Below are 10,291 nucleotides of genomic sequence, written 5' to 3'. Positions count from 1 at the left end.
GAAAAGAGTATGCAGTTATAGTTTAAGTTTACATAAAGAATAACCCGATGATATTAACGTTTTATAAATACGTATATATATCTATTAGGTTTTTTTTCTCTATCAACTTTGTCTATAAAACTCTGCTCCTTTTGCGATAAGCATTATGTATATTTATTAAATAGAAAATATGTCGAAAAACCAGACGTTTTCTTCAAACAAACGCCACAGCTACAAACTTAATCACAACAATATTTACCAAACAATACAATTGTAGGGTGTTTTGTGTGATACGTCGTTTGGTGGGCATTCTAAGAACGTCCGTCGACATAAAAACGAATCAAAAGAAAAGCACAGGCAGTGCAAAACGTTCCTTCGTCAGTCGGGCGTATATCATTTAAAACCCACAGAATCTAAAAAAGTTAATAAACTTTTTTATTTAGATTCCTACGGTTCGTCGCGTCGTTAAAGTAAATTATTACTTCGACGCATGCGGAACCCAGGTACCCGAAAACCGTAAGCCTAAGCGTTTTTTTCCAAACATCACTCACTATCGATAAAGTAAATTGATTTTATGTATTTATAAATGTGCGTTTGTATGTATAGTAGTATAGTAGTAGTATATTTTGTTATTGGTTGTTTCGAGCTTTTTATTGTTATAAAACGTTTTTGTAGTCTTGTACATAAAGTACAGACGAATAGACAGCCCCTTTTATTTATTAATAAACTCCAACCATTTACAAATTAAATTACAACTACAACATCTCTTTTACACATTAATTATACACCATCTTTATTTTCTTTTTTCCGAAGCGAATACGATGAAGAAAATACGCAAAGACTGGCTTACAAAACCGTAAGCCTAAGCGTTTATTTTTCAAACATCACTCACCATCGGTAAAGTAAAATGATGGTATGTATAAATGTGTATTTGTATGTACAGTAGCGTAATAATTTTGTTGTTGGTTGTTTCGAGTTTATTTATTATTATGGTTTGTATGTATAAAGTTTTAGTCTTGTACATAAAGTACAGACGAATAGACAGCCCCTTTTATTTATTAATAAACTCCAACCATTTACAAATTAAATTACAACTACAACATCTCTTTTACACATTAATTATACACCATCTTTATTTTCTTTTTTCCGAAGCGAATACGATGAAGAAAATACGCAAAGACTGGCTTACAAAACCGTAAGCCTAAGCGTTTATTTTTCAAACATCACTCACCATCGGTTAAGTAAAATGATGGTATGTATAAATGTGTATTTGTATGTACAGTAGCGTATTAATTTTGTTGTTGGTTGTTTCGAGTTTATTTATTATTATGGTTTGTATGTATAAAGTTTTAGTCGTGTACATAAAGTACGATCGTATTGGCAGACACCATTATTATTCATTCATTCATTCTTGTTTGTTATTATAAATAACTCCAACCATATACAAATACTACAACAACAACAACAACATCTCTTGCACATTAATTATACACCACCACTGTGTATTAGTACTTTTTTTCGAAGCGAATACGATGATGGAAATACGCTAAGACCGGCACTGCGAAAGCAATAATAAAACGTTAGCACATAACCATCTTTCGACAATATTGATTCGTGTTAATGTTCGAAAAAATTCTTTGAAAACGTCGTTTACGGCACGTTTACAATCGATTTATAAAATAAATCGAAAAACGTAACAACAGATCCGCTTAATGCAAGACGACCCGTTGTTGCTTTTCCGTTCGACGCATAATAAAGAATTTTGTATGAGAATTGATCATCATACGAATAGTGTATGTATGTGTGTTTTTTGTTGATCAGCACAGACAAAATGTGTGTGTATGTGTGACAACTAAACAACAACATTTACACGTTAATGATCCTTCCGCAGGTTCACCTACGGAAACCTTGTTACGACTTTTACTTCCTCTAAATGATCAAGTTTGGTCATCTTCCCAGCAACATCGGCAACGTCGAAACGCCACCGCGCACCGGTCCGAAGACCTCACTAAATCATTCAATCGGTAGTAGCGACGGGCGGTGTGTACAAAGGGCAGGGACGTAATCAACGCGAGCTTATGACTCGCGCTTACTGGGAATTCCTCGTTCATGGGGAACAATTGCAAGCCCCAATCCCTAGCACGAAGGAGGTTCAGCGGGTTACCCGGACCGCTCGGTCAGGGAGGACACGCTGATTCCTTCAGTGTAGCGCGCGTGCGGCCCAGAACATCTAAGGGCATCACAGACCTGTTATTGCTCAATCTCGTGCGGCTAGAAGCCGCCTGTCCCTCTAAGAAGAATTGTTTGTACGCCGACAGTAAAAACCGCACATAGAGACCGGGCGAACCCGGCTCCAGCCGGCATTTGGGATGTCGAAATACGCCTATTTAGCAGGCTAGAGTCTCGTTCGTTATCGGAATTAACCAGACAAATCGCTCCACCAACTAAGAACGGCCATGCACCACCACCCACCGAATCAAGAAAGAGCTCTCAATCTGTCAATCCTTCCGGTGTCCGGGCCTGGTGAGGTTTCCCGTGTTGAGTCAAATTAAGCCGCAGGCTCCACTCCTGGTGGTGCCCTTCCGTCAATTCCTTTAAGTTTCAGCTTTGCAACCATACTTCCCCCGGAACCCAAAAGCTTTGGTTTCCCGGAAGCTGCCCGCCGAGTCATCGGAGGAACGTCGGCGGATCGCTAGCTGGCATCGTTTATGGTTAGAACTAGGGCGGTATCTGATCGCCTTCGAACCTCTAACTTTCGTTCTTGATCAATGAAAGCGTTTTTGGCAAATGCTTTCGCTTCTGTCCGTCTTGCGACGATCCAAGAATTTCACCTCTAACGTCGCAATACGAATGCCCCCATCCGTTCCTATTAATCATTACCTCGGGGTTCCGAAAACCAACAAAATAGAACCGAGGTCCTATTCCATTATTCCATGCACACAGTATTCAGGCGAAGTTTTAGCCTGCTTTAAGCACTCTAATTTGTTCAAAGTAAACGTGCCGGCCCACCTCGACACTCAATGAAGAGCACCGCGGCGGGATTGAGTTGGGCCGCCCTCTCGAGCTAAGCCCACCGGCAGGACGTCCCGCGAAACGCCAGTTAACACCGCGAACGATGAACCGGCGGCGCGGGACACAAATTCGACTACGAGCTTTTTAACCGCAACAACTTTAATATACGCTATTGGAGCTGGAATTACCGCGGCTGCTGGCACCAGACTTGCCCTCCAATTGATCCTCGTTAAAGGGTTTAGAGTGTACTCATTCCGATTACGGGGCCTCGGATGAGTCCCGTATCGTTATTTTTCGTCACTACCTCCCCGTGCCGGGAGTGGGTAATTTGCGCGCCTGCTGCCTTCCTTGGATGTGGTAGCCGTTTCTCAGGCTCCCTCTCCGGAATCGAACCCTGATTCCCCGTTACCCGTTACAACCATGGTAGGCGCAGAACCTACCATCGACAGTTGATAAGGCAGACATTTGAAAGATGCGTCGCCGGTGCGAGACCGTGCGATCAGCGTAAAGTTATTCAGATTCACCAAGTTGTACGATGACGGCGAAACCGCCACCGATTGGTTTTGATCTAATAAAAGCGCTCCTTCCGTCTCCGGTCGGAGCTCTGTTTGCATGTATTAGCTCTAGAATTACCACAGTTATCCAAGTAAATGTGGGTACGATCTAAGGAACCATAACTGATTTAATGAGCCTTTCGCGGTTTCACCTTAATTTGGCTTGTACTGAGACATGCATGGCTTAATCTTTGAGACAAGCATATGACTACTGGCAGGATCAACCAGGGAACTGTGTTTTTGTGTTTTTTGAGACAGACGAGAGAATAAAATACTCATCATCATCGTTTATAAAGATGAAGAATATGCGCGTTTGTGCGAAACAATCTAACATATAAGAAAGTAACGCCACGCTGTTTCTTCTTTTCTTCGTACGATATAGAGATAAATGTATCGTCATCATCGTCGTCGTAGTCGTTAAACACCACAACACATATATCGGTCAATAAAGGCATAATAATAATATTTATAATATTATTTTTTACCTTTGCCGATTTAAAAGTTCAAACATTCTCTTCACTCTTCGCAAGATTGAATGCGACGTGAATTTATGAAATTCTTTCGAATCCATAAACGTTACGAATATTATATAAATATTCTCGCTCGGATATTAGAGAGTTGACGCATTTATTATTTTTGTTTGTTTAAATCACAAACATTTGTTAGTTCAACAAAGTTTGATTGCATAAGGACCGCCAACGTAAGAGAATACGTTTTGCCGCATCCGCAATCTCGCTGTGGGGAACTGGGCGAGCCACAAAATCACAAAATAAAGCAATCTCGCAAGCAAAGCCCTATTCGAATTCGATAGCGGAAATGTGCGATAAACGTCGATAAATTGGAAGCAAATGCAGAACGTATACATAATCGGTCGTTTTGTCGTCGTCATTTATGATAAACTTCGACTAAACCGTTACACCGTTCATATCGCCTCACTCAACGCATCGACACACACCACTACCATATGTATACCAGCGCGACACCGATCGAGGCAGCCGCTCGGTATTGGATGTGCGCACCGCTCCACTGACATAGCTCCACAGGCGACGTCTACCGAAGCGCACAGCTCTATAACTATAAGGCATACACACAAAAGGGAGAAAATATTTTAAATATTGATAATATTAAAAAGTCATATTTTATATTTAAACCATTATAAAATTTAATTATAAAAACGTTTGTTTTAAAAAAAATAATTAATTAATAAAAACAAAATTATTTTAAGCGCCGTACTTCGTAAACGTCGTACTTCGTTCGTCGTATGTGCAAAGTCAAATGAATGCTGTAGTTAGTCGCAGTTGGAACGTCTGAATGTCGTACAACGTAACAATAATTTTGAGTGCCCTAATGTGTAGACGTCGTACTTCGCGAACGTCGCACTTCGTAAACGACGTACTTCGTGAACGTCGCACTTCGTAAACGACGTACTTCGTGAACGTCGCACTTCGTAAACGACGTACTTCGTAAACGTCGCACTTCGTAAACGACGTACTTCGTGAACGTCGTACTTCGTAAAGGTTATGCAATATTAATACACATTTGCTGTATTGCAAGTTGCATTTTAATAAATATTATGCATTTTTATGTTTTAATTTAATATCTAGGCCAAAATACTATGTTTATTTAATTGTTAAATGTGTACGTTTATTTATAGATACGTAATTTACATAAAAATTTGTTTTTTTTTTTATTATATGCAAACTACAAATAAAACATTTAATATTTTTAAACGTCGTACTTCGTGTAAGTTATGCAATATTGATACAAATTTAGTGTATTGCGGGTCGCAATAATATTAATTTATATTTGAACGTAGTACTTCGTGAAGGTTATGCAACATCAGTACACATTAAGTGTATTGCAGGTTGCATTATTATTAATTTATGTTTTCTCACTTTTTACCTTCATATAAAAAAAAATTTAATATTTTTGGACGTCGTACTTCGTAACAGTTATGCAATATTGATGCACATCTGTTGTGCTGCGGGTTGCATTTTATAAATTTAATGTATTCTTATGATTTACTTTAATGTCTAGGCAAAAAAACACTTTTGATTAGTTGCTGAATGTTTACATTTATTTACAGATACGTAATTTGCAAAAAAATTTGCTGTTTTTTTATTATATACAACACAAATAAAATTCTTTAATATTCTTGAACGTCGTACTTCGTGTAGGTTATGCAATATTGATACAAATTTAGTGTATTGCGGGTCACAATAATATTAATTTATATTTAAACGTAGTACTTCGTGAAGGTTATGCAAGATCAGTACATATTAAGTGTATTGCAGGTTGCATTATTATTAATTTATGTTTTCTCACTTTTAACCTCAATATAAAAAAAAATTAATATTTTTGGACGTCGTACTTCGTAAAGGTTATGCAATATTAATGCACATCTAGTGTGCTGCGGGTTGCATTTTATAAATTTAATGTATTTTTATGTTTTACTTTAATATCTAGGCAAAAAAAACAATTTTGATTAGTTGCTAAATGTTTACATTTATTTACAGATACGTAATTTGCAAAAAAATTTGCTGTTTTTTCATTATATACAACACAAATAAAATTATTATATTATTTATTGTTTACGTTTTACTTCATCACTTTGTGAACGTCGTACTTCGTTTGTACTATGAACGCTGCATTTCGTCGCAGTCGGCAGCACGTGCGAATAAACGTCGTACAAGAAAATCACGATTTTGAGTGCCGTACTTTGCAAACGTCGTACTTCGTCTATACTATGTACAAAGTCAAGTGAACGCTAAACCTCGTCGCAGTCGACAGCGCGTGCAAATAAACGTCGTACAAGAAAATCACGATTTTGAGTGCCGTACTTCGCAAACGTCGTACTTCGTCTGTACTATGTACAAAGTCAATTGAACGCTGTACTCCGTCGCAGTCGGCAGGACGTGCAAATAAACGTCGTACATGAAAATCACGATTTTGAGTGCCGTACTTCGCAAACGTCGTACTTCGTCTGTACTATGTACAAAGTCAATTGAACGCTGTACTCCGTCGCAGTCGGCAGGACGTGCAAATAAACGTCGTACATGAAAATCACGATTTTGAGTGCCGTACTTCGCAAACGTCGTACTTCGTCTGTACTATGTACAAAGTCAAATGAACGCTGCATTTCGTCGCAGTCAGAAACAAAGCAAACGTCGTGCAATGAAACAATAATTTTGAGTGCTGCATTTGTGAGCGCCGTACTTCGTTTGTTACTTTATGGTCACATGAACGTCGTATTTCATCACACAGAGCACCATACTTAATGCACTTAAATGAACGTTGTACTTCGTACAAGTTAGGCAATATTAATACACATTTGGTGTATTGCGGGTTGCATTATTAATTTACAAAAATAGCTATGATTTTATATACAACTTAAAATAATTCATAATATTTAAACGTCGTACTTCGTAACAGTAATACAATATTTAAACAAATGTAGTACTTCTTGAATATAGGCAATTTTCATACACGTTTACTGTGAAACCAGTTGCGTTACAATTAAAGTATACGTAGTACTTCGTGGTTTTAGGCAACTTTAGCGCGCGTTTTGTGTAATGTTGGTTGCATACCTTTAAACAAAATGATTGTGTCAAGACTATTTTACCACATGAGCAATCGTGACTTTATTATATGCAGTAGTTATTAAGCAGTGAATGGTGCAAGGCGAGCGCTATGTGCTAGGCGAGAGCTATGTGCTAGGCGAGAGCTATGTGCTAGGCGAGAGCTATGTGCTAGGCGAGAGCTATGTGCTAAGTCCGTAGAACGAAGTATGTCGTTCGAATAAATTTGCTGGCTTTCTTCTACTCTTCCTCCTCTCTCTCTCTCTCTCTCTCTCTCTCTATCATCTATCTTCTTTTCCTTTTAATTTCTTTCTTTCTCTCTGTCTTCTTTCTCTTTCTCTTTCTTTCCTCTCTCTTGTATTATTCATCTCTGACTCTATTACTCATACTCTTTAAGACTAGTTGGTTTCTATCACTATCACCAACCACACCATCGTCTTTTTGTTACTTGAGAGAAATAAGGCTGTACACTACTAACATTAAATTGTGGTGAGAAGAGTGAGAGTTTTTAGAGAGGTAAATTTATTTGTAATGATAAAATAGAGTAAGTTCATGTTGGTTAGCCCAAGTTGCATTGCATACTAGTAATATTTATTAAACAATGTGTACCTGGCTGTGTATTGTTTTATTCTCTCAGCTTTCTAAACGTTGACGGAGTCTCGTCTCACCGACAAGACGAATCTCCAAGCTGAGTCTGTCTTAACAGATCGCAGCGTAGAAACAGCTCTACCGAATACAACACCTTGCCAGGTACGTATGTAATAATAAAATAGAGTAAGTTCATGTTGGTTATTAGCCCAAGTTGCATTGCATACTAGAAATTTTTATATAAACAATGTGTACCTGGCTGTGTATTGTTTTATCCTCTCAGCTTTCTAAACGTTGACGGAGTCTCGTCTCACCGACAAGACGAATCTCCAAGCTGAGTCTGTCTTAACAGATCGCAGCGTAGAAACAGCTCTACCGAATACAACACCTTGCCAGGTACGTATGTAATAATAAAATATAGTAAGTTCATGTTGGTTATTAGCCCAAGTTGCATTGCATACTAGAAATTTTTATATAAACAATGTGTACCTGGCTGGGTATATTTTTTATCCACTCAGCTTTCTAAACGTTGACGGGGTCTCGTCTCGCCGACAAGACGAATCCCCAAGCTGAGGGCTGAGTCTCAACAGATCGCAGCGTGGAAACTGCTCTACCGAGTACAACACCCTGCCAGGTACGTAAGTCGTCTACAGACAATTCCGAGTTTCGACGTCGAACAACAATGTACCCATAATTGACCGTCTAGAAGCCTGGTCGGACGTGGCAAGGATCGATCCCGCCGCCGATCGGTGGCTTCACACGGCAAATAGGGCTCGTGCGACGTTCGTACGCAAGCGTTAAACGCCTAGTAAAGTCACATTGTTTTGAGCCTGTCGACTCTCGAAACTCCTAAAGGTATCGTTGCCACCTTTGACTAGAAAGGATACGGCCTTAGAGGCGTTCAGGCATAATCCCACGGATGGTAGCTTCGCACCACCGCCCGCTCGAGCGAGTGCGTGAACCAAATGTCCGAACCTGCGGTTCCTCTCGTACTGAGCAGGATTACTATCGCAACGACGAGTCATCAGTAGGGTAAAACTAACCTGTCTCACGACGGTCTAAACCCAGCTCACGTTCCCTATTAGCGGGTGAACCAGAAACGCTACCTGACCTCGGATGAGTACCGAACTCGGATGCGCACCGACCTCGAAAGCGTACCAATTTCTATTTCTATTTCGTAGCCTGTCTTCGATCACATATGCATTTTGTTTTCAATATTTAGTATTTTATCGATAAAGGAGTGCCTCTGTGCAAAAAACGACATCGATCCGATCGATCCCCCACTACCTCCCTAATCTGAATATGTCAACTCTGATTATTAGAGCGTAATCACGACTATAGGGGCTACCCATTTGCAAAAAACGACTTCGATCCGAATATAAACATAGATTTTCAAACTTTTGGCCAAATTTGCCTCCTGTCTTTTTGAAGTAGGAAATGGGATGAAATTTTGATACTATATTTAAATTGATCCTGAGCTTTCCTACTATAACATATATTAATTTGATCAATTTTTAAAATTGAAACCAATTTTAGATTGATCCTGAGCTTCCGTACTATAACATATATTAATTAGGTGGATTTTTAAATTTTTTGAATTTTGACATTTTAATTTCCCACTACCCCCCTAATTTGAATATGTCAACTATGATTGGTGGAGCATATTCAGGACTATAGGGGATACCCGCATGCAAAAAATGACATCGATTGAAAGATAAATAAAGATTTTCAAAATTTTGGCCAAATTTACCCCCGGTGTTTTTGGGGTAGGAGATGAGATAAAATTCTGAAACTAATTTTAAATTAATCCTGAGCTTCCCTACTGTAACATATATTAATTTGGTTGATTTTTAATTTTTTTGAATTTTGACATTTTAATTCCCCACTACCCCCTTTATTTGAGTATGTCAAATTTGATTGCTGGAGCATAATCAGGACCATAGAGGGTACCCATGTACAAAAAACAAACTCGATCGGAATGTAAATAAAGATTTTCAAATTTTTGGCTAAATTTACCCCTATAAGTTTTGGGGTAGGAAATGAGATAAAATTCTGAAACTAATTTTAGATTGATCCTGAGCTTCCCTACTATAACATATATTAATTTGGTTGATTTTTAATTTTTTTAAATTTTGACATTTTAATTTCCCACTACCCCCCTAATTTAAATATGTCAACTCTGATTAATGAAGCATAATCAGGACAATAGAGGGTACCCATATGCAAAAAACGACCTCGATCCAAACATAAATAAAGATTTTCAAATTTTTAGCCAAATTTACCCCCGGTGTTTTTGGGGTAGGAGATGAGATAAAATTCTAAAACTAATTTTAAATTGATTCTGAGCTTCCCTACTATAACATATATTAATTTGGTTAATTTTTAATTTTTTTGAATTTTGACATTTTAATTCCCCACTACCCCCTTTATTTGAGTATGTCAAATTTGATTGCTGGAGCACAATCAGGACCATAGAGGTTACCCATGTACAAAAAACAAACTCGATCCGAATGTAAATAAAGATTTTCAAATTTTTGGCCAAATTTACCCCTATAAGTTTTGGGGTAGGAAATGAGATAA

At 38.3% G+C, this 10,291-nt stretch overlaps 1 non-coding gene and 1 pseudogene across 1 annotated transcript; both read right to left on the bottom strand.

The window, feature by feature from the left end:
- Nucleotides 1–1,853: 1,853 nt before the first annotated feature.
- On the bottom strand, nucleotides 1,854–3,776 carry LOC135267800 (small subunit ribosomal RNA). Its single transcript, XR_010336172.1, has one exon. It is a non-coding gene; the product is annotated as a small subunit ribosomal RNA (ribosomal RNA).
- A 4,491-nt stretch (nucleotides 3,777–8,267) lies between these two features.
- LOC135267797 (large subunit ribosomal RNA) overlaps nucleotides 8,268–10,291 on the bottom strand; it is an 8,185-nt pseudogene continuing 6,161 nt past the window's right edge.

The sequence above is a fragment of the Tribolium castaneum genome, unplaced genomic scaffold, assembly GCF_031307605.1.
Source record: "Tribolium castaneum strain GA2 unplaced genomic scaffold, icTriCast1.1 ptg000096l, whole genome shotgun sequence".
In the NCBI taxonomy this organism is placed as follows: Eukaryota; Metazoa; Arthropoda; class Insecta; order Coleoptera; family Tenebrionidae; genus Tribolium; species Tribolium castaneum.
Note: the sequence above shows the minus strand (reverse complement) of the source record. Positions and strands in the feature narration are given on the sequence as shown.